This window comes from Mobula birostris, chromosome 16 (genome assembly GCF_030028105.1).
Source record: "Mobula birostris isolate sMobBir1 chromosome 16, sMobBir1.hap1, whole genome shotgun sequence".
In the NCBI taxonomy this organism is placed as follows: Eukaryota; Metazoa; Chordata; class Chondrichthyes; order Myliobatiformes; family Myliobatidae; genus Mobula; species Mobula birostris.
Window position 1 is genome coordinate 70,682,217 of NC_092385.1, and position 25,865 is coordinate 70,708,081.

Consider the following 25,865-nt stretch of genomic DNA (forward strand, 5'->3'; position numbering starts at 1 on the left):
ATGTCACAGAGCAAAGAAAAACAATACCTGAGTTTTAAACCAGAGGGTGTTTCAAGACTGTGTGATAATAATAACAAATGTGTTAATCTGTCATACGAAATTCTTTCTCAACTGCCTTTGTAAAGGCCTAACCCCAATGGATCAACGCCCCTTGTTAAAATAGAGGATTAAATTTCATATAAAGATGTCATTTGGTGATATCACAGTGAATAGCTCCAAATAGTCAATGCCTTTTAAAAGTAAGGGGCTGATAATACGCCTATTATATTTTCCCTCTGAAGCAAAGGGGAGGCTCTTGGCAAAAATACATCCCTTCTAACATCTTTCTTAGGCAAATTCCTTCAGTGGATAATGGCACCAGAGTGTCCTTTCAGAACCTGTTTTGAGAATGTGAGATTCAAAACTGATTATGAATGGATTAGTTACAGGATTCTGGCTGGACCAGGCATTTCATTAATGCATTCACAGGGAGCTCCTCTGATTTTTTTTAAAACACAGAAATTAATAAACACAGGATATTCTGCAGATGCTGGAAATCCAGAGCAACATACACAAAATGCTGGAGGAACTGAGCAGGTCAGGCAGCATCAATGGAAATGAATGAAGAGTCGATGTTTCAGGCCAATACCCTTCATCAGGAAAGAAATTAAAATCTGCCAGTGACGCTGAAAAATGTGTTTTGTTTAAGGCCCACTCTTTCCACCTGATCTCACCAAGCTAGACTGTTTATTATTGTTATAACCTGTGTTTGTCTCTATGCTTGATTTTTAATTCTTGAATTTAATTTCTTGAGGTGAAAAGGGATATTATTCTGAGTCATTTTTCATATGTGTGTATGTGCTTCTTTTAAATTGTATACTCTTTGAATAGGAGAGTACAGCCTAGTGTTCACTGGTCCAAACAACTTGGCGTGCCTGCTTTCACTTCAGAACATATCAGGAGACGTAGCTTTTGAAGGGATCACTTGTGACTGCGCTTGGGGCCCAATTATTTGTACAGATGCCTCAACAAAAGTTGCTCATGAAGGATCAGTTCTGAGGGGGCCTTTCAGAGAGAGAGAGTGAGAGAGAGAGAGTGCAGTGCAGTGGGTCTCTCCTTTGAGTTATTTTCTTGTTAATTACCCAAATATTTAAAGGAAAAAAATTCCTTTCTGTGATTCACAGCTTTGATACCCTGCTGTAACTAACTGATTTTCTTGACTCATTTGGAAGATGGTCTGAATATATCTGCGGGGAGGACTGATTATTGTTGAATCCCTTTACATTTAGTGATGTTCTGTTTACATTCAGGGAATAGACGTCAGTGGGATCAGCATACAGTAGGATATTTGTACCATAGCTGGGATCAGCATACAGTAAGATATTTGTAGGATGGGTCCACGTGACAGAGCTGCTGCAATCAATCTTCTCCCCTGCTATCTGATTAGACAAATTGACTTGTAATGGCCAGAGTTTCTGCTACATTGCTAGGAATGTGTTGGAGCAGCTTGGAGTGGCACCTAGAAACCATGTAACCTTCACTCAGTGACCAGTTTATTACATAGAAAACCTACAGCACAATACAGGCCCCTCGGCCCACAAAGCTGTGCTGAACATGTCCTTACCTGGGATATTACCTAGGGTTACCCATAGCCCTCTATTTTTCTGAGCTCTATGTACCTATCCAGGAGTCTCTTAAAAGACCCTATCGTATCCGCCTCCACCACTGTTGCCAGCAGCCCATTCCATGCACTCACCACTCTCTGAGTGAAAAAACTTACCCCAACATCTCCTCTGAACCTACTCCCAAGCACTTTAAAACTGTGTCCTCCTGTGCTAGTCATTTCAGCCCTAGCAAAAAGCTTCTGACTATCCATATGATCAATGCCTCTCATCATCTTATACACCTCTATCAGGTCACCTCTCACCCTCAGTCGCTCCAAGGAGAAAAGGCCGAGTTCACTCAACTTATTCTCATAAGTCATTCTCCCCAATCCAGGCAACATCCTTGTTAATCTCCTCTGCACCCTTTCTACGTTTTCCACATCCACGTAGTGAGGCGACCAGAACTGAGCACAGTACTCCAAGTGGGGTCCGACCAGGGCCCAAATAGCTGTAATATTACAGAAATCCCACCCTGCAAAAACTCATTTCAGGGAGATAGCACCATCATTTCAAGGAGGTAGCACCCCCCGCCCCCCGCAACCCCATATCACCCTGCCCTGGCTGACCTCCAAGGGCGCATGTATACGGGACATTTAATTATGAAAGAACACAACAATTTATTTCACACACACACACACACACACACACACACACACACACACACACACACACACACACACACACACACACATGCACACACACACATATATATATTAAGACTGTAAAAGACATGCTGAGGTGAGTTTATATATATATATATATTCCTTGTTGAGTATTCTGTTGGCAATCTCAATGCTAATGCAAATAGCTTTTCTATCTCTTTGGCAAACTTTCCTTGTACTGTGATGTGGCTTTGCTGAAAAGAACTGTGAAATACTTGACCAACACACATCAAAGTTGCTGGTGAACGCAGCTGGCCAGGCAGCATCTGTAGGAAGAGGTGCAGTCGACGTTTCAGGCTGAGACCCTACGTCAGGATTGAAACGTCGACTGCACCCCTTCCTACAGATGCTGCCTGGCCAGCTGCGTTCACCAGCAACTTTGATGTGTGTTGCTTGAATTTCCAGCATCTGCAGAATTCCTATTGTTTGTGAAATACTTGAGCAGCCTTCCCTGCGATTAGCCTCCCTAATATGTTGCGGTCCCTAAAAGAAATAAAAGCATAAGGTGTATCCTTATTATAGTCTTATGTGATACTTTGTTTAGTGATTTTGTCTAATCTGTAAACCAATCTGTAATCTGTAAACTGGGTATATGCAGAAAATGTGACATTAAAATACAGTATGTACTTATATATTATCATGGAGTTGTTTTTTAAATTTTATTACAACTTTAAGCTCGTCGACAGGGAGTTTGGCCTCATCATGTAGGACATCAATAGTGTAGCTCCTTAGCAGCCAGCCAGCTAGTTTAAATAACGTTAGCTATGCTAATGAACGAATGACACCTGTTAAACTCACCTCAGCATGTCTTTTACAGTCTTAACCCACCATGGGCAATAGAAAAGTCACTGTTGCAAACAGTGCAGTGAGCAACACTGTCATTATTTTTGACCCCTATTAGGCAGGGGTACACTTTAGGGTAGTCTGGGGTGACGTACATTTTATATTTTCTTTTTTTGGTACACTCTGCCTTGGTGCGCTCTCGCTCTCTCTCTCTCTCTCTCCCGTGGTCGCTCTCGCGCTCGCTCTCTCTCTCACCTGCTCCCTCTCTCTCGTGGTTGCTCTCTCGCTCTCTCTCTCTCACTCTCACTCTCTCTCTCTCTCGTGGTCGCTCTCTCACACGTGTGCTCTCTCACTTTCTCTCTCTCGCTCTCTCTTGCTTTCTCTCTCTCGCTCTCAAAAAAATTGATTTCCAGTATATTGTATATAATTTGTGGGCATCAGGGAGCCACTATTAATATGCGGGAGACTCCCGGAACTTCCGGGAGAGGTGGGATGTCTGATGTTACCTTCCGGTTCTTAAACTCAATCCCACGATTGATGAAGGCCAATACACCATATGCCTTCTTAAGCACAGACCCAACCTGCGCAGCATCTTTAAGTGTCCTATGGACTTGGACCCCAAGATCCCTCTGATCCTCACACTGCCAAGATTCTTAAGATTAATACTATATTCTGCCATCATATTTGACCTAACAAAATGAACCACCTCACATTTATCTGGGTTGAACGCCATCTGCCACTTCTCAGCCCAGTTTTGCATCCTATCAATGTCCCGCTGTAAGCTCTGACAGCCCTCTACACTATCCCCAAAACCCCCAACCTCCCCTAGTGCCCCTCTTCTTTCCTTTCACCCATGGTCCACTCTCCTCTCCTGTCAGATTCCTTCTTCAGCCCTTCATCTTTTCCACTTACCTGGCTTCACCTATCACCTTCTTGCTATCCTCCTTCCCCTCTCCTCATCTTTTTATTCTGGTATCTTCCACTTTCCTTGCCTGTCCCGAAGAAGGGTCTCAGCCTAAAACAACAACTGTCTGCCCTACTGAGTTCCTCCAGCATTTTATGTGTGCTGATCTGGTATTGAGATATTTTGTTCAAGTTTCTGGAGTGCAACTTGAACCATAGTCCTCTGAAAGACTGCTAATACAACCAAGTAAGTCACAACTGACCCATTTCCTGCCGTTTCTGCTAGTGATATTGGGGGCTGCTGAAGGTGGGTAGCTGTTGATTTACCAGGAGAGGTGATATACAGGTGAGGAGAAGAGGTAAAGTCCAGAAGAGGGAAGTGGGAGGGGAAAATCAATGTTCATGCCATCAGGTCAGAAGCTAGCCAGACGGAATATGAGGCGTTGCTCCTCCACCCTGAGAGTGGCCTCATCATGGAAGAAGAGTAGATATTTAAAATTTAGTTAGTTATTTAGAAATGCAGTACAGGATAGGACCTTCTGGCCTTTTGAGCTGCACTGTCCCAGCAACCCCAATTTAATCCTTGCCCAATCATGGGATAATGTGCAATGACCAATTAACCTAGTAACTCGTATGTCTGAGAAAACTGGAGCACCTGGAGAATACCTACACATTCCATGGGGAGGACATATAGACTCCTTATAGATGACATCAGAATCGAACTCCGAAATCTGCCACCCAGTCTGTAATAGTGTACACTAACCGCTACACTACTGTGGGCTTTGCATCTCAAGACTTAGTTTTGTAATGGTAGAAAAAAAACATACATTATTTCTCTGGACAAATGGGGTAGAAGTCTTCTGTGCACTACAAACATATCCTGATAAAAGATTGTGCTTTGTGTTAGTTACAAATCAGACAGAGTAAATCTCCCTTTTCTATCATTGCTGAGTTGTTATCATCACAATCTCAGTGAGTCAATTTGTTGATGTGCCTTGCACAAGATGTTGCCATGGTGATCACATCCTTGTAATGCAATTCGAGTTTTTATTTTATAGGCACGTAGAAGTATAATATATGAATAGTGAGTGGTGATATTAATAACCCAGAATTCATACAGTGTCATTAATTTTTAGAAAGGTGTTTGAATTTTTGTTCACATCTCTGCATTAGAACTCACGTTGAGATCTGGTAAAAATACTGTCAGGTTCTAATAGTTTTTCTTTTAATAAGGATGATATTTTGTGGACATACAGAACTTATTATTATTTTATTATTTATTTAGAACTAAAGCACAGTAACTAGCCCTTCTGGCCCAATGAGCTCACACGGCCTAATTACACGCATGAGACCAAATATCTTACTAACTGGTACGTCTTTGGAATGTGGAAGGAAACGAGAGCACCCGGGTCACAGGAAAAATGCAGACTGCTCACAGACAGCAGCGGGGATTGAACCCAGGATGCTGGCGCTGTAATAGCTTCATGCTATTCCTATGTTACCATACTGCTCCTTTAGCATGTTTTCTTCTGCAAGTCATCCAGAATCTTTGGATTGGAACAGTGTCGTTGTTCCAATCCAACTTTGGTTGGTAGGATATGTACAATTTAACTAAGTTAAATAAGTATGGACTTTACTGTAATGGCAACCACAGAATTACTGGATTGCCTTAAAGATGCCATTTGGCTCAGTAATGTCTATCAAAGAAAGACATCTGCCTTCCTTTCCTTGTTTGGCCTCTGTCAGACCCCTAATCAAAGCAATGTGTTTTGTTAAGGTTTATGCATCTTTCCTATGTCTCATGGTCTTATTACACGGGACAACAAATTTTTTCAGAAGTGTTGCTTCCTCAGTTTTTTTTTGGTTTATGATAGACTGCTTGAAGATGAACACAAATATAATTTCAGACTACTTGTATCACATAGGAATTTGGAGAAACAACAAATTAACTTTTATTGAATAGAATGTGTTTAATTGCATAATGGTGCTGATGCTTTGCAATAGTTCAACTAAGTTAAAATATTTTGTTAATGATTTTCATTTGTACTCAGTGTCTGAGGCTTCTCGCTTAAGTGTCCAACAATAATTCACCAGCATTGATGGATTCCAGTTGTCCTGGTATCTTTTCTCCATGACTGCAATGTCCTGGTGAAACCTTTCACCATGCTCGTCACTAACAGCACCAAGATTTGCTGGGAGGAAGTCTAAATGGGAATGCAGGAAATGAATCTTTAGTGACATGTTGCATTTCATGGTTTTATATGCTTGAAGCATGCTTTCAATCAGCTGCATGTAGTTTGGTGCTCTGCAGATGCTGAGAAAAATTTCAACAACTTCTTTGAATGCCTTCCATGTGATTTTCTCCGGTCCCACTAGAAATTCTTCAAATTGCCTGTCACTGATGACCTGTTATTTGTGGACCAACAAAAATGCTTTCCTTAATCTTGGTATCAGTTATTCTGGGAAGCATCTGTCTCAAATATCAAAATCCTTCATAGAAATTTTTGTGCCTGATGATAGCAAATTCCATCCTTTCAGTCCCGAACCCAATAATTATTACTAAAACCTGTCCTGCCATGCAGCATCTGCACTGCCTAAGCATGGCCAAGCATGTCTGGACAAGATAGTGTCATGGTCCCTTCTGGCAATCCCCCACCTTGCCATTTGCCTCAAGATTTGGGCCTTGATCACCTCATTTAGATTCCAATCATTCCCAAGTACCACTAACTACACGCACCTGCTTCCCATTAAACGGCAGGATAAAAACCCTGTGACCACAGCAAGAAGCCGCCAGTTCGTTGGTCGACTCTTGTGAGAGTAAACCTTGTTTCCTATTCCTGAGAACTGTTAGTTCTAAGCTTTGCATCATCTCCTGGATATCGGTTCCCCGTTCGTGGAGGGGCTACTCATGATGACTCTGCCACAGCATCTATGTCCTGCACTTGGGTTCGTCCCCAGCCACATCCTTGCAACAGATAGGAAACTTTCCAGCTTACATTGTACAACATTTTATTTGACTTGAATTATGAATTGAAATAATAACCATATAACCATATAACAATTACAACAAGGAAATAGGCCATCTTGGCCCTTCTAGTCCGTGCTGAACTCTTACTCTCACCTAATCCCACCGATCTGCACTCAGCCTATAACCCTCCATTCTTTTCCTGTCCATATAGCTGTCCAATTTAACTTTAAACGACAACATTGAACCTGCCCCAACCAGTTCTGCTGGAAGCTCGTTCCACACAGCCACCACTCTCTGAGTAAAGAAGTGCCCCCTCATGTTACCCCTAAACTTTTGCCCTTTAACTCTCAACTCATGTCCTCTTGTTTGAATCTCCCCCACTCTCAATGGAAAAAGCCTATCCACGTCAACTCTATCTATCCTCCTCATAATTTTAAATACCTCTATCAAGTCCCCCCTCAACCTTCTACGTTCCAAAGAATAAAGACCCAACTTGTTCAACCTTTCTCTGTAACTTAGGTGCCGAAACCCAGGTAACATTCTAGTAAATCTTCTCTGTACTCTCTCTATTTTGTTGACATCTTTCCTATAATTTGGTGACCAAAACTGTACACAATACTCCAAATTTGGCCTCACTAATGCCTTGTACAATTTCAACATTACATCCCAACTCCTATACTCAATGCTCTGATTTATAAAGGCCAGCATACCAAAAGTTTTCTTCACCACCCTATCCACACGAGATTCCACCTTCAGGGAACTATGCACCATTATTCCTAGATTCCTCTGTTCTACTGCATCCTTCAATGCCCTACCATTTACCATGTATGTCCTATTTTGATTAGTCCTACCAAAATGTAGCACCTCACATTTATCAGCATCAAACTCCATCTGCCATCTTTTAGACCACTCTTCTAACTGGCCTAAATCGCTCTGCAAGCTTTGAAAACCCACTTCATTATCCACAACTCCACCTATCTTAGTATCATCTGCATACTTACTCATCCAATTTACCACCCCATCATCCAGATCATTAGTGTATATGACAAATAACATTGGACCCAGTACAGATCCCTGAGGCACACAACTCGTCACCGGCCTCCAATCTGACAAACAGTTATCCACCACTACTCTCTGGCATCTCCCATCCAGCCACCACTGAATCCATTTTACTACTTCAATATTAATACCTAATGATTGAACCTTCCTAACCAACCTTCCGTGTGGGACCTTGTCAAAGGCCTTACTGAAATCCATATAGACAACATCCACCGCTTTACCCTTGTCAACTTTCCTAGTAACCTCTTCAAAAAATTCAGTAAGGTTTGTCAAACATGACCTTCCATGCACAGATCCATGTTGACTGCTCCTAATTAGACCTTGTCTATCTAGAAAATTATATATACCATCTCTAAGAATACTTTTCATCAATTTATCCACCACTGACGTCAAACTCACAGGCCGATAGTTGCTAGGTTTACTCTTAGAACCCTTTTTAAACAATGGAACAACATGAGCAATACGCCAATCCTCCGGCACCATCCCCGTTTCTAATGACATTTGAAATATTTCTGTCAGAGCCCCTGCTATTTCCGCACTAACTTCCCTGAAGGTCCTAGGGAATATCTTGTCCGGACCTGGAGACTTATCCACTTTTATATTCCTTAAAAGTTTCAGTACTTCCTCCTCTTTAATCATCATAGTTTCCATGACTTCCCTACCTGTTTCCCTTATCTTACACAATTCAATATTCTTCTCCTTAGTGAATACCGAAGAAATTGTTCAGAATTTCCCCCATCTCTTTTGGCTCTGCACATAGCCGTCCACTCTGATTCTCTAAGGGACCAATTTTATCCCTCACTATCCTTTTGCTATGAATATAACGGTAGAAACCCTTGGGATTTATTTTCACCTTACTTGCCAAAGCAGCCTCATATCTTCTTTTAGCTTTTCTAATTTCTTTCTTAAGATTCTGTTTTCATTCTTTATATTCCTCAAGCACCTCATTTACTCCATGCTGCCTATATTTATTTGTAGATATCTCTCTTTTTCCGAACCAAGTTTCCAATATCCCCTGAAAACCATGAAAACCTTGAAAACATAAGATTATTAAAAAATGATGTGTGATAGGGAAATTTCATGTTGATTTTCATGATCAGTAGCCCAAAATTCATGAGATACACCTAAAGGTATTCAGGAAGCAAAATCTTTGTTGTCCAGTGTTATGTAACTCTCCAGTTCTGTCAGCTGCTTAATTCTAGTGAAGACAATCTGTGGCCCCACCAAATGTATGAGATTGAGGTGCAAAACCTCCTGTTTGTGTGGATGCTGCATGATGTGTCACCCTGTTACAAATCAGTACTACGAAATAACAGACAGTACTCCATGTGCAATTGAGCGATTTGGCTTTATAATTCTTAATTTGACTAAAGGGTTAGTAAAGTAAAACAAAAAGAAAAGGGCCCATTTTAATGAAACAGTCTAACGTGCACAAGTTGGAGCTCACAGTTTCCCTTCTGCCGGTCCTCCATCGATTTCCCTGGATTTCATCAACTCCCTGCTCCACTCCAAGTCCACTCCTTTCTGGTGTCTATGACCTCTCCTTTCTGGCATCTCATCTGTTCATCTTCCACTGAACAAAAGACCCAGATCACCTCGATCTCAGGTACACAACAAGAAAAAACACTCCCTTCACTGGATGGCACACATTCCAAAGCCCCCGTTATCTTTAGCCGTAACCCAAACGTTGCTGCTGCAGAAAAACCATTACATTAGCAGTGCTTCTACAGAAAGACCATTACATTAGCAGTGAAACCCTTCCCAGGGCGTTGCACTCTCCCCCCACTAACTTTAGTCATGTCCTCATGACTTTGAGATAATTTTCCAACCATCATGCAAAGCACAAAGTCCAACCCAGGTGTAAAAGGCAGTGACATAGCTCCCCAAAGTGGTAGGGGCCACTTTCTCTTTCCCAAGTGCTACATAGGCCAGCCTATCTGGTGATCTCCTCACCACAGGGGACCACTACTGAAAACTGTACCCTGCTGACAAAGGCCTACCGTACCTCCAATGCAGTCTCCTCCTCTCCTAACTCCCTGATCAGCTCAACAAATGAAGGAGGAGGGCATGTCTTACAAGACAGTTAGAGACCCCAGGTGATCAGGTTCTGGACTGGACACCTTTCACTATTTGGTCCATCCTTAACGCTCCACCTCAACGGTCTGAATGGCCCCTCTGCACCGCAAGCAATTTAGCTGCCTCTCTAGCCAAAAGATATAGGCAGACAGCTTCTCTACCTGCAAGTTAACCTTTAGGGCAATCTGCACAAAGACTCCCAAGTCTCTTTGCATCTCATATTTTTGGATTTTCTCCTCGTTTAGAAAATAGTCTACACATTTATTTCTTCTATTAAAGTGCATGACAATGTGTTTTCCAACATTGTATTACACTTGCCACTTTCTTGCCCATTCTCTTAATCTGTTCCAACACCAGCCCCTGGGGAACACCACTAGTCACTGGCAGCCAACCACAAAAGGATCCTTTTATTCCCACTCACTGCCTCCTACCAATCAGCCAATGGTCTAACCATGCCAGTAACTTTCCTGTAATACCATGGGCTCTTAACTTGGTAAGCAGCCTCATGTGTGGCACCTTGTCAAAGGCCTTCTGAAAGGTCACATCCACTGTTATCTATTCTACTTGTAATCTCCTCAAAGAATTCCAACTGGTTTGTCAGGCAAGATTTTCCCTTAAGGAAACCATGCTGACTTTGTCCTATCTTATCCTGTGTCACCAAATACTCCATAACCTCATCCTTAACAATTGCTTCCAAAATATTCCACCCACTGAAGTCAGGTTAACTGGTCTATAATTTCCTTTCTGCTGCCTTACTCCTTTCTTATAGAGTGGAGTGGCATTTATCATTTTCCGGTCCTCTGGCACCAGAGTCTAATGATTTTTGAAAGATCATTTCTAATGCCTCCATAATCTCTACGGCTACCTCTTTCAGAACTCTAGGGTGCAGTTCCTCTGGTCTGGGTGACTTATGTACCCTCAGGTCTTTCTGATTTTTGAGCACCTTCTCCCTTGTAATAGTAGCTGCACCCACTTCTATTCCCTCACACCCTTCAACATCTGGCACACTGCTCGTGCCTTCCACAATGAAGGCTGATGCAAAATACTCATTTAGTTCATCTGCTATCTCTGTGCTCCCCGTTATGATTTCTCTGCCCTCATTTTCTAGCTGTCCTATATCTACTCACATCTTGTTACATACTTGAAAAAGTTTTTACTATCCACTTTAATATTGTTTGCTAGCTTGCTTTCATATTTCATCTTTTCCCTTATAATAATTCTTTTAGTTGCTCTCTGTAGGTTTTTGCAAGCTTCCCAATCCTCTATCTTCCTGCTAATTTTTGCTTTGTTGTATGCTCTCTCTTTTGTTTTTACGTTATATCCCATACCTTCCACATTTTTCCCAGAAACTCACACCATTACTGCTCTGCTGTCATCCCTGCCAGCATCTCCGTCCAACTTACTTTGGCCAACTCCTCTCTCCTACCACTGAAATACTGCTACATCAGACTTTACTTTCTCCCTATCAAATTTCAAGTTAAATCCAATCATATTGTGATCACTGCTTTCTAAGGGTTCTTTTACCTTAAGCTCCCTAATTACATAACACCCAATATAATATAGCTGATCCTTTAATAGGCTCAGCGTGAAAATGCTCTGAAAACCATCTCATAGACATTCAGCAAACTTACTCTCTTAGATCCATTACCAACCTAATTTTCCCAGTTGACCTGTATATTAAAGTCTCCCATGACTATCATAACATTGCCTTTTCTATTTCCCACTGTGATCTGTGGTCCACATCCCAATTGTTGGGAGGTCTATATGTAACTGCCATCAGGGTCCTTTTACCCTTGCAGTTTCCTAACTCAACCCACAAGGCTTCAACATCTTCTGATCCAATGTCACATCTTTCTACTGATTTGATGCGATTCTTCACCAGCAGAGCCACATCACACCACCCCTGCTGCCTATCTTCCTATCCGTCCGATACAATGAGCAACCGTGGACATTCAGCCACAACAACATACCTAACAGTCTGTAATAATGCAAAAGATCATCCTCTGTATTTCTTACACTCAATGCATTGAGATATAACACTTTGAGTACTGTATTTGCTACCCTTTTTGATTCTGCATCCCTAAAGATCTGATACTCACCCTGCTGGCTGCACTTTTGTCCTATCATTTGCCTGTCCTTCCCAACAGTCTGACTGCCTGCTATCTTTGCTTTTTTACCATCTGTCCTAACCTGAGTCCCTTCATTCTGGTTCCCAACCACTTGCCAAATTAGTTTAAACCCTCCCCAACAGCTCTAACAAACCTGCCCATGAGAATATTGGCCCCCCTCTAGTTCAGGTGCAACCTGTCACTTTTGGACAGGTCATACCTCCCCCAGAAGAGATCCCAATGATCCCAGAACATACATCTCTGGAATGTGGGGGGAAACCAGAGTACCCAGGGGAAACCCTTCCCTGCATTGCAAGAATTCCAAGAGTGAACTAACAAAAGACTATGGCTGTACTGATAAAAAAAATGGTAGTTCCTTACATAAACTTATCAAAGCATTCTCTGTCTCTGTTAACCCTACCAATACCAAAGAATTATGAAATCACATCAGGTTGATTATTGCCTGCTGATGTCATGGCTAGAATGTGTTACCATGCTTATTAGCTCATATTTGTTCTCATATCTGAAGGCAGACATGTTTTTGTCTGGACCATATGAGTATTGAAGTGCTGGTGATGCACTACAGCCTAGCTATATTGTAGAAAGTGGCAATTGTATGCAATTAGTCATAGTCATAGTCATACTTTATTGATTCCGGGGTAAATTGGTTTTCGTTACAGTTGCACCACAAATAATTAAATAGTAATAAAACCATAAATAGTTAAATAGTAATATGTAAATTATGCCAGGAAATAAGTCCAGGACCAGCCTATTGGCTCAGGGTGTCTGACCCTCCAAGGGAGGAGTTGTAAAGTTTGATGGCCACAGGCAGGAATGACTCCCTATGACGCTCAGTGCTGCATCTTGGTGGAATGAGTCTCTGGTTGAATGTACTCCTGTGCCCACCCAGTACATTATGTAGTGGATGGGAGGCATTGACCAAGATGGCATGCAACTTAGACAGCATCCTCTTTTCAGACACCACCGTGAGAGAGTCCAGTTCCATCCGCACCACATCACTGGCCTTACGAATGAGTTTGTTGATTCTGTTGGTGTCTGCTACCCTCAGCCTGCTGCCCCAGCACACAACAGCAAACATGATAGCACTGGCCACCACAGACTCGTAGAACATCCTTAGCATCGTCCGGCAGATGTTAAAGGACCTCAGTCTCCTCAGGAAATAGAGACGGCTCTGACCCTTCTTGTAGACAGCCTCAGTGTTCTTTGACCAGTTATTAAGGACTGCAGGTCTACCAAATCTGTGAGTTGCTCATTGGCAGAGAAACTGGAGAGGCTGGACTTGGTGCCGATTGTGTCACTGCCAGTGTCAGAGGAGTTGTTGCACAAAAGCAGTGTGCAGTCTAACAGAGAGTGATAGCCTTAGTCACTTTTTTTGTGATCACAGGACCCTGTTGGACATTGTTACTGTGGAATGTTGCAAGTTTGATTCACTGGTTTATTGGAGGATGGCGGGGGGTAACTAGATGGCCTCAGTTGTAGCGAGAGCCAGGCTGCAAGCTGTGGTGTTGCCTGTGTACAGCTGCACAGGAGGGCGGGAGGCAACAGGGTTGGTATGCTCCACCAGAGTGCCGGAGGTGGTGTGACACGGTGTCCATGCTGCCCCCAGTGCTCACTCAGCAGAAGCAAGCCATATTGTGTTCGACTACATTCATGGGCTCAGGGGCTTGGATTATTATTTTTTGTGTGACTGCATCTGACAGATAACTTGTATGTGCTTGCTATCTTACATTGCTATATGTGCCTTGTGCTGTATACTGCTTAACTAGCAGCTAAGTGCCATCCATTTTACCTGCCCAGCAAGATTTCTGGGATCATTTTGGTAGCGGTATACATTCCACCTCAGGGCAACATCAATCAGGCTTTAGATGATCTGAGCAATGGGATCAACTTGCACGAAACAATCCACCCTAAGACCTTCACCATCTTTTGGGGGATTTTAACCAGGCCAGTCTGAAAAAAATCACTAAGCAATTACCATCAACAGATCACTTGTAATACCAGAGGAAACAACACACTGGGCCATTGTTACACTACCATTAAGAATGCCTACCATGCTATTCCAGGCCTGCCCTCGCTTCGAGAAATCTGATCACCTGGCTGTACATCTACTCCCTGAGTACAGGCAGAGACTGAAGACTGCAGCATCAGTAGTGAGGACCAAGAAGGTATGGAGATGGGAAGTACAGGAGAGCCTACAGGACGGTTTTTAATCAGTAGACTGGACTGTATTCAGGGATTCATCTTTGAATCTGGATGAGTATGCTGCAGTTGTTACCGACTTCATTAAAACCTGTGTGGATTAGTGTGTGCCTACAAAGACTTACTATACATTCCCAAACCAAAAGCTGTGGCTAAACCAGGAGGTATGTTGTCTGCTGAAGGCTAGATCTGTGGCGTTTAAGTCTGGTGACCCAGTTCTGTTTGTGGAGGGCTATTTCAAGGGTGAAGAGACGATTTCAAACAAGGTTGGAGGCAACATCAGTTGTACGACAACTTTGGCAGGGTCTGCAAGACATTACTTCCTACGAAGCGAAACCCAATCGCATGAATGGCAGCGATGCTTCACCACCAGATGAACTCAACGTCTTCTATGCCTGCTTTGAAAGGCAGAATATAACTACAGCTGTGAAGATCTTGCTGCACCTGGTGACCCAGTGACCTCTGTTTCACAGGTCAATGTTAGGTTGTTTTTAAAGATGGTGAACCCTCACAAGGTGGAAGGTCCCTGATATGGCTCTGAAAACCTGTGCCAACCAACTGGCGGGAGTATTCAAGGACATTTTCAACCTCTCACTGCTATGGCCTGAAGTTCCCACTTGCTTCAAAAATGCAACAATTATACCAGTGCCTAAGAAGAATAATGTGAGCTGCCTTCATGACTATCACCCAGTAGCACTCACATCTACAGTGATGAAATGCTTTGAGAGGTTGGTCATGACTAGACTGAACTCCTGCCTCAGCAAGGAAATGGACCCATTGCAATTTTCCTATCACCACACAAGGTCAACTGCAGATGCAATCTGAATGGCTCTCACACGGCCTTAGATCACCTGGTCAATACAACCACCGATGTCAGGATGCGGTTCATTGATTGTAGCTCAGCATTCAACACCATCATTCCCATGATCCTGATTGAGAAGTTACAGAACCTGGGCCTCTATACCTCCCTCTGCATTTGGAGCTTTGACTTCCTAACCAGAAGACTACAACCTATGCAGATTGGTGATAATATCTCCTCCTCGCTGACGATCAATATTGGTGCACCTCTGGGGTGTGTGCTTAGTCCAATTCAAATACCATCTATAAATTTGCTGATGATACAACCATTGTTGGTAGAATCTTAGATGGAGACAAGTGGGTGTACAGGAGCGAGATATACCAACTAGTGGAGTGGTGTCGCAGCAACAACCTGGCACTCAACATCAGTAAGACAAAAGAACTGATTGTGGATTTCAGGAAGGGTAAGTCGAAGGAACACATACCAATCCTCACAGAGGGATCAGAAGTGGAGAGAGTGAGCAGTTTCAAGTTCCTGGGTGTCAAGATCTCTGTGGACCTGACCTGGTCCCAACATATCGATGCAGCTATAAAGGAGGCAAAACAGTGACTATACTTCATTAGGAGCTTGAAGAGATTTGGTATGTCAACAAATATGCTCAAAAACTTGTATAGATGAACTGTGGAAAGCATTCTGACAGGCTGCATCACTGTCTGGTGTGGGCGGTGGGTGGGGGTAAATTTAGTCAGCTCCATCATCTTGGGTACTAGCCTACAAAGTACTTAGGACATCTTCAAGGAGCAGTGTCTCAGAAATGCAGCGTCCATTATTAAGGACCTCCAGCACCCAGGGCATGCCCTTTTCTCACTGTTATCATCAGGTAGGAGGTACAGAAGCCTGAAGGCACACACTCAGTGATCCCCTCTGCAATCTGATTCTTAAATGGACGTTGAGCCCATGAACACTACTTCACTTTATTTCTGTTTTTGTATGATTTTTGATCTATTCAATATATGTATACTGTAATTTATTTGTTACTATTATTATTTTTTTCTTTTTCTTCTTCTATATTAGTTAAGTTCTATACTGCTGCTGCTAAGTTAACAAATTTTGCGACAGATGCCAGTGATAATAAACCTGATTCTGATTCTGATATGACTGCTGGTTGTGTGTTTTGCAGTTTGGACCTGGAGAAACGCTGTTTCATTTGGCTGTATTCATGTGTATTCATGGATGGTTGAATGATGATTAAACTTCAACTTGATTTTGTTCTGGAAACACTAATTTAGCCATTGTGGAAGGTTTGCTATACCATTGGGTCTAACTTCTCAGGCTTAATTTGTGCAATCTAATAAATGTTACCAAACAAATCAGCACCATGAAATACATAAAATAACACTGTTTGCAACAAGTCCTATTGTGTTTGGTAGAATCTGGGAGAAGCTGGGTTAGTGTAAAATGGGAGGTTGATTGTGCGGATCAAAGAGCCAAAAGGCCTGTTTTCCTGCTTTATCTCTCTTTTGACTCTTTGACTATATTTATTGACCATCACAATCTTCCTTTCCTATCAGATTCTATGACCAGCAGCCCTTTGTCACTACTACCTATCAACTCCTAGTCTCTGTCACTATTTCCACTCTTCCTTTCCTCCATCTGTCTATTGCCAGCTCTTGCCTCCCCTCTGTCCTTTAGCCGAGATAGAGAGTCTCAACCTAAAACGCCAATTGTCCGTTTCCCTCCACGGAATCTGTATGACCTCCTGAGATCTTCCAGCTGTTACAGAATTGTGCCACGAGGTCCTCCATCTTTGTCAGGACAAATAGTGTCATACCCTTGCATTACAAGAATGTTACAGATGTTACAAATCTCAAACAGAAACAAAAAGCCCAAGAATGGTGCAGCAGACCGGTGTGAGAGAAATGGAGTTAATGTTACATGTTAGAAAGATTCAATTAAAGCTGCCAAACTTCCCCCCTACAAATACCTCTGCAATTCACTTTGAGGTTCATGATTGAATCCCTCTCCATTATTCTTACAGGAAATGTATCAAATCAAAACAATCAGCCATGTGCATTTTTGTTTTACAAATGCTCACATATCCCTCTTGATTCTTGTGCTAGTTTTGAAATCTGTCTTCCAATGGAAACAGCAACCTTTCAAAGTACCTCATAATTTCAGCAAAACAAAACCACTTAATCTTCGTGGCTCTAAGCATAACAACCTCAATTGCAAATCCCTCACTATTACTACAGGAGCAATCATAATTGATTTAATAGGTGATGTATGGTGTCCATACTGCCCTATTCTCATGAGAATCAGCAACAATGGTGCTTTATATTATTAGAATTGTAGAGTTGTAGGAATGTATAGAGCTGTAAAGACTTACCCAACCTATTCTACTTTCCAGCTCTTAATTCTTTTCAAATTTGTATCTAATGCATTTTAACTTGGTAAAGGACTATTGCCCCTTCTAGCTCTTGCTCCAGCACAGTGGCATAACTAGTTGCAAAACACCAGAGCACAGAAACAGACCCTTTGGCCCATCTTGTTTGTGCTGAACTATTCTTCTGCCTAGTCCAATTGACCTGCACACAGATCATAAACCTTCATACACCTCCCATCAAACTTCTCTCCAACAAAGAACATTTCAAAATTTGTTTATTTTTTATTATATGCACAATTTGTCCTCTTTTGTACATTAGGTGTGTGTTGGTCTTTGTTGTGTGCGCTTTTTTGTGGATTCCATTGCATTTCTTTGTTTTGTGGGTGCCTGCAAGAAGATGAATCTCAAAGTTGAATGTGGTATTCAGACTTTGTTAATAAATTTACTTTGAACTTTGAAATGGTCCTCTATCCATTGCTTCTGCTGACAGCTTGTACAACACTCTCAACATCCTCCGAGTGAAGATGTTCCCCCTGGTGATCACCTTTCACCCTTACCCATGTCCTCTAGTTCTAATCTCACCCAACCTCAGTGGAAAAAGCCTGCTTGCATTTACTCTCTTTATACTCTTCATAGTTTTGTATACCTCTGTCAAATTTCCCCTTAGTCTTCTACATTCCAAGGAATAAAATCCTAAAATAAACTAATAGAATTTTCTCTAATAATTTCCCTGTGACTGACATTAGGGTCCCACCAGGCTGTAGTCATCAGGCTTATCCCTGCTGCTCTTCTTAAATAAAGGAGCAATGTTATCTATTTTCCTTGCATTCCCAGCCTCTACCACCTAGCTTACACACAAGGGGCAATCTATACTGGCTAACAAAAGTACCACGCTGCACATCCTGGGGCAGTACGTGGTGCAGTTAGTAGCTCCTTTGACCTGGGTTCAATCCTGTCCCCAAGTGCTGTGGGTGTGGAGTTTGCACGTTCCCCAGGTAATCACTGGGCTCCCCCCCACACCCTCTTGTCATGGTCCGGTCTGTGAAGTCCGCATTCCGGTTCATGGTCCAGTCCATCGACCCTTGCTCCAGGTTTTCCTGTCTACCCTGTTTCTGTTCCTGTTGAGCACTAATTGAGGCAGCTGATTCTCGTTGGGGCTGGCTGTATAAATATCTCCAGAGACCAGGGCATGGCTGCTGGATTGTTCTTGTCCTTACTCCTTGTATCCTTTCCCTTGCCTTCTGTTTCCTTGCCTGGAGCCTAGCCTTGTCTTGCTGGTAACTCTCGCCTCGCCTGAAGTTCTTGTCTTGCCTTGCATTGCCTGGAGCCTTGCCTTGTCTTGCTGGTAACTCTCACCTCGTCTCACCTGAAGTCTTGTCTTGGAGCCGCCCTGTACCTAGCTCCCTTCCTGTCCCTTGCCTCTGTCGGGTGGAGATCCGCGCCTTGCCCAGGTGATCTGCGCCCTGCCCAGGAGGAGCTTCAAGACCCCAAGCCTCTAGCCAAGCCTCGCCTCAAGTCTCTAGCCAAGCTTCGCCCCAAGCCAAACTTCAAGACCCCAAGCCTCAAGCCTCTAGTCTCAAGTCTCTGGTCTCCCGCCTCGCTCAAGTTTCTGGTCTCCAGCCTGGCCTCAAGTCTCTAGCCTCGTCCTGCCTGCCAGCCAAGTCATGTCCTTGCCTAGTTCTGGGGTCCGAGCCAGAGGCAAAGCCCAGGTTCTGGGTCCATGTCCAGTCTCTGGCTCGGAGTCCAAGCCCTGGCCCCTAGCTCTCTTGTCCAGTCCTGTTCTGGGTTCCCGGTTTTTCTTGTCCATGTCCTTGCCCTCACCCTGTATCCTAGTCCTGTCCCTCGTACTTCAGTGTCTGTGTCCTGCACTTGGGTTCGTTCCCAGCCACCAACTTATTACACCCCCACCCTGTGCTCCAGTTCAGTCCCAAAGACATGTGAGCTGGAAGGTTAACTGGACACTGTACATTGCCTCTAATGTGTAGTTGAGTGGTGGAATCGGGGAGATTTGATTGATATGCAAGAATAAAATAGGAATGATGTAAGTGGGCCCTTGCTGCTGATGGCAATGCCTGATTCTGTACTGTATTGAGTCACAGAACACTACAACACAGAAAAAGGCCCTTCAACCCATCTAATCCATGCCAAACTATTATTCTATTTAGACCCATCGACTTAAACCCAGACCATAGCCCTGCATACCCCTCCCATCCATGTACCTATCCAAATTTCCCTTAAATGTCAAAAGTATTCCCACATCAGCCATTCATTCCACACTCCCACTACCTAGCTTCTGAGTGAAGAAGCTTCCCCTCATGTTTCCCTTAAATATTTTGCCTTTCAACCTTAACCCATGACATCTAGTTCTAGCCTCAGCCAATCTTAGTGGAAAAAGCCTGTTTGCATTTACCCTATCTATATCCCTCTAATTTTATATATCTCAATCAAATCTCTCCTCATTCTGCTACACTTAGTGAATAGAGTTCTAAACTATAATAAACTGTAATTCAGGTCCCCAGGATGACCAGGACTGGACAGAATACTCCAAATTAGGCCTCATTAACATCTTATACAACTTCAACATAACACCCCAACTCCTGTACTTGGTCGCTGGTGAACGCAGCAGGCCAGGCAGCATCTCTAGGAAGAGGTACAGTTGACGTTTCGGGCCGAGACCCTTCATCAGGACTGGTCTCGGTCTGAAACGTCGACTGTACCTCTTCCTAGAGATGCTGCCTGGCCTGCTGCGTTCACCAGCAACTTTGATGTGTGTTGCTTGAATTTCCAGCATCTGCAGAATTCCTGTTGTTTCCTGTACCTAAATCAAAGTAGATTTATGAAGGCCAAAGTGCCAAAAGCTTTCTTAAAGTCCTGTCTCCCTCAGATGTCACTCTCAAGGTATTCCCAGATCCTCTGTTGAACCGAACTCCTTACTGACTTACCGTTCACTGTCTACGTTCTCCCCTGGTTTGCCTCTGCATTTTCCACCCCATCCTCACCATCCTCATTTTCCCTTTGGTTACAGACCTCCCTGCTAAGGGAAGTAGTTTCTAGTTATCCTCTCTGACAGAGCCCCTTGTATTCATATCAGTACAGTGAGGCAAACTTTAATCCAATTTACTGCAAACCACGCCCCCTTACCTTCCATATTCAGGTAGTCAAGATTGCCTTTATATCTTTTTCCCCAGGACTTGAAACCAGAGAGTACAGTCAGTGTGGTGTTGTGTTAGCAGTTCAAGTTCAAGTTTATTGTCATTCAACTGTACACACGTGTACAACCAAACAAAACAACTTTCCTCCTAACCACGGTGCACGACACAGTACATATAACTCACACACACATACACCACAAAATAATAGTACCACAGATAACTTTACGAATAATATTGTGCATGTACGATTCAAGTTAAAAAGTAAATGGTACAACACGACTGGCACCTCACACATGACGAGACCTAGGTGGTAGCAGGGAGATCAGCTGTCTCATGGCCTGGGGAGAAGAAGCAGTTTCCAATCCAAACTTCTTATCCTAATGCTACAGTACCTCTTGCATAATGGGAGGGGGTCAAGGAGATTGTTGGACACATGGGAAGGATCACCTTAAGGTAGTTGAAGTCTGAAGGAAAGAGTTGACAAGGATACGCCCAGCAGATTATCTGCTCCTTTCACTGGGGTAGGCAAGGTTTCCATTCACTACCCTAAACCCACCTACATGCAATATTGAGTGTAGCACTCTGCATGTTGGAGGTTCATGAGTCAGGTAACATTTGCCTAGGTACGACACTTCTAACTACAGATAGACTCATAGAGTCATAGAGCATTACAACAAAAAAAACAGACCCTTCAGCCAATCTAGTCCATGCTGAACTATTCTTCTGCCTACTGCATTGACCTGCACCCAGATCATAGCCCTCCCATCCATGAACCTATCCAATTTCTCTTAAATGTTGAAATCAGACCAGCATCCACCATTTCTGCTGACAGCTCATTCCACACTCTTACCACCCTCTGAGCCATAAACTTTCACTCTTAACCTATGACCTCCAGTTCTTGTCTCACCCAATCTCAATGGAAAAGGTCTGTTTGTATTTACCCTATCTATACCCCTCATAATTCTGTACACCTCTATCAAATCTCCCCTCATTTTCCTACGCTCTAGGGGATAAAGTCCGAGCCTGTTCAACCTTTCCAATCACTCAGGTCCTCAAGTGTTGGCAACATCCTTCTAGATTTTCGACGCACTCTTTCAATCTTAATTGACATCTCTCCTGTTGGTAGGTGATCAGGACTGCACACAACACTCTAAGTCACAGAGGGGGATCACAAAGCTGAGGAAAGAGGACCGGGTCGAGACAACAGAGACTTTTGGAGAAGAGGAGTTCGGTGGGTAATACCGTTCCGGCTGACTGGAAGTGCACCGAGAGCGGTAAGCGTGAAGGATTGGGGTGCTTACTGATCCGGCTAACAACGGATGGTGTAATCCGGGGTATATTACGATCAAGGAACGTGTTTGCAGACTGGATATTGAATTTTTTACTGTTGGACTTTGGCCACATTCCACCGTGATACAACACTTGGCGGCACGGGAGGTCGTTCCTGCTGGTGGCCATCGAACGTGCAGCTCCTCCCGTGGAGGGTCAGACACCCTGAGCCAACAGACTGGTCCTGGACTTATTCTCCATCTGGCATAGTTTGCATTTTGTTGTTGGATTGTTGGGGTTTTTTGTATTGCTATATTTACACTCTACTCTTGGTTGGTGCGGCTGTAACAAAACCAAATTTCCCTTGGGATTAATAAAGTATATCTATCTATCTATCTAAGTCAGGCCTCACCAGCATCTTATATAAAGATGCTAGAAATATGGAGCAACACACAGAAAATCCTGGTGGAACACAGCAAATCAGGCAGAATCTATGGAGGACAACAAACCTGACAGGCTAAGAGCCTTCAACAGAACTGACTGGCAATTGTTTTTTTGTTACTGTACTGCTTAATTTACTGAACCCACCAAAACAATATCCTCCACAATACTCAACAGGTCGGGCAGCATCTGTGGGGAAGGAAACAAGAGATATTGCTTTAGTTCTTGAATCTTGACTCATATACATTGAAACATTCATGAATTTGATCATTTGCTTTAACAATCAACTCACCCAAGGGTGCACTGGGGCATTAGAACAAGCCCCTCAAACCAATCCCTGCCCTGCCCACATCCCCCCTCCCCCCGATCCAAGCTGGAGTGTTTTTATAAGTTGCAGAGAGGAATGGAGAAAACAGAGGGTAGCATCTGCTGGAGGAAACTCAGTGGGTCGAGCAGCATCTGTCAACATTCAACCTGAGACACTTGTCCGGGATGTTATGAATGTTCCTCTGAGCCATACCCCTCCCAATCCACAAGGTACTGGATGCTGCCCCACACTTGGCAAGGTGCCAGGAGGTGCTGCACAAAGTAGACCAAGGACCCATTCAGCAAGTGAGGAGGACAGGGATGGGTGGGTGACTGGAGCAAGGTGGGGTGGTGGTTAGAAAATCAGCAGCTTAAGCTGGGTGAATTTTCATAGATGACAGTAGGCACATTCTATAGACGGGTCTGCTGATAGCTTTCCCCACTATAAATGGTCTCACGTAGCACAGGGCCAATTTCCAGCTCTCTACTCTCAAAGGAAGATCTCTGATGGCAACCAGACTTTCTCCCCTGGATTGAGTGGTCTCATGTTGAACAGCTTGCCAGGCGAATTGTTTCTGCGTGCACAGCGGAGAAGCTCTGGCCCATCTCCACATGTGCTTGTAGTGTTGGACCAACTGTTCAGCAGCAGGAACTCCCATGTCAACTTCTTGGTCAGGGAAGAGTGGTGGATGGAATCGCTTCTGGCATTCAAAGGGGACATGACAGTGGAGAACAGTTGGAAGTTATTATGGGCAATCTTTGCCCAGACCATTTGGGAACTCCAGGTTGTGGGGTTGGGAGAGACAAGCCAGCTTAGGGTTGTCTCCAGATCCTGATTCACTTTCTCATTAGATTGGGGATGAAAACCAGATGAAAGACTGGCTGTGGCTCCTGCAAGAGAACAGAAAACCCTCCAAAAATAGGATATAAGCTGTGGTCCTCAATCAGACTATGTCCTGAGGGACACCATCCAGCCTGAACATGTCTGAACCATGAAGGTGGCAGTCTCACAAGCTGATGGGAGTTTGAGAAGAGCAACGAAGTGGGCTGCTTTAGAGAACTGGTCCACAACTACCAAATTGGCAATGTTCCCATCCGTCGGAGGCAGGCCAGTGATGAAATCCGCCGAGGGGTGGGACCAGGGGTCAGTGAAACACAGGCAGTGGAAAGAGTAGACCAACATGGCACTGACGTGATGTCTTGTTCTGGGCATGTAGGACAGGCAGATGAAATCATGCACATCTTGGGACATGGACAGCAGCCACAATAGCCTCTTTATGAATTCCAGGGTCTGTTGAATACTTGGATGGCCAACCAGTGACCCCACTCCAACACTCTGGGTTGCACATTAACAGGGACAAAAACCAGTTGGGATGTTCCCCACCTGAGCCTGGACCTGACTGTCAGACAGCCCTCGCCTCCATCTCTATTCCCCAAGTAACCGGAACAGCTACCGACCTGGCTGGGCTAGGGAAGGATGGACTCTGGATTGGCGTTGTTCTCAGAGATGTTAAACTGGCAGGAGAGAGCATCAGCCTTGGTATCCTTGCTGCCATGATGGTAGCTGAGGGTGAATTTAAACTGGCTGAAGAGAGCCCAATAGGCTTGACGGGAGTTGAGTCTCTCAGCATCATGAATGTAGGAGAGGCTCTTGTGATCTGTCCATACTAGAACAGGGAGCTCCGTCCCCTCCAGTCAATGTCACTAGGCTTCCAGATTCTCATTGATGGTCAGAAGTTCTCTGCTCCTGACATCATAGTTTCACTTTGTAGCAGTCAGGTGATGGAAAAAAAGCACAGTGGTGTGGCTGGCTATCTGTAGAAGAGTGCTGGGAGAGTACACCTCCAATGCTGACATCAGATGCATTAACCTCGCTGATGAATGGCTGGGATGGGTCTGGGTGTTTGCAGCACCGGGGCAGTGGTGAAGCATCGCTTTAGTTCTGAGAATACTTGGTCTGCTTCACTTGTCCATAGGAATCCTGCAGAGATCTTCTTGGCGAGTGCAGTTATGGGGGTCCTGACAGAACCGAAGTTTCTGATGAAACAGCGATAAAAGTTTGCAAATCCCACGAAGCGCTTCACCTGCTTGACTGTAATTGGTTTGGGCCACTCTGTGACTGCCTGAACTTTATACAGGTCCATTAGAAGACTGGAACGGGTGAGGATGTAGCCCAAGAATGACACCTGCTCTTTGTGGAACTCACACTTCTCTGGGTTGGTGTAAAGATTATTTTTGAGGAGCTATCTGAGAACTCTCCGGGTATTCTAGATGTGTTCCTGGTGAGAGCAGAAATAGAGAAGAATGCTGTTCAAATACACACAAACAAACTGATTCAACACGTCCTGGAGCTCGGCGTTGACCTGGGCCTGAAAAACAGCAGGGGGTTGGCCAGGCCAAAAGGCATCACACCATACTTATAGTGGCCAGTGGAGGTGTTCCTTCCTTGAAAGCATACCTGACATTACATAGACATTCAGTTGCCCGGATGGCAATTCCAATGGCCAGGTTTGCCAGGTCATCCAAGGGGTTCTGTTCATCAGGTATTGCGACCTCTTGCTGGAGACCTGCACTCAGCCCATGACGGAAAGCACTTCCACCTAGTCTCAACCGCAGGCTTGCAGAACTTGGCTGCGCAGTCTCTCACTGTCCCTTTCCCTTGCCTCAGGTCCAGTCATTGGTGAGCAGCCTCCTGACCCCATCTTGGAAGACTTAACCCTCTCTTGAATTCAACTCCAAATTGCTGGAATGCCTTGTGCTCGTAGAGCGTCGAACAGGCTGGGTGGGGGTCTGTCTAAGAGATTCACCATATGAGCCAGTTTACACACATCAACACCGAAATGACCTGGCTGGGCTTGGGAAGTCAGCTCACGCTGGTTAATGAAGTTGTCGGGGTCACTGGAGTATCTGTCTGGTGTCAGAGTACTCAGTTCTGGTTGTGAAGCTGCCAAGGGAATCGGGGCATTACTAGATGAGGCTGATGAAACTGTTATAGAGGAGGATGCGGGAGGTTCTGATGCTCGGAGTGGGTCTCTCCTTGCTGAAGACTGCTGAACTGCAGAGCAAGACCAGTAATAGCTGCCACCTGATTCT

General features: G+C 44.0%; 1 long non-coding RNA gene across 2 annotated transcripts in view; it reads left to right on the forward strand.

The window, feature by feature from the left end:
- LOC140210883 (uncharacterized) overlaps window positions 1–25,865 on the forward strand; it is an 86,963-nt gene that overhangs the window by 7,345 nt on the left and 53,753 nt on the right. The window contains exon 3 of one of the 2 annotated variants that reach the window (XR_011889323.1): window positions 21,883–22,030. This is a non-coding gene — a long non-coding RNA (uncharacterized lncRNA). Of the gene's footprint in view, window positions 1–21,882; window positions 22,359–25,865 lie in introns of those variants that run through there. The other variant, XR_011889322.1, reaches the window with a different exon arrangement.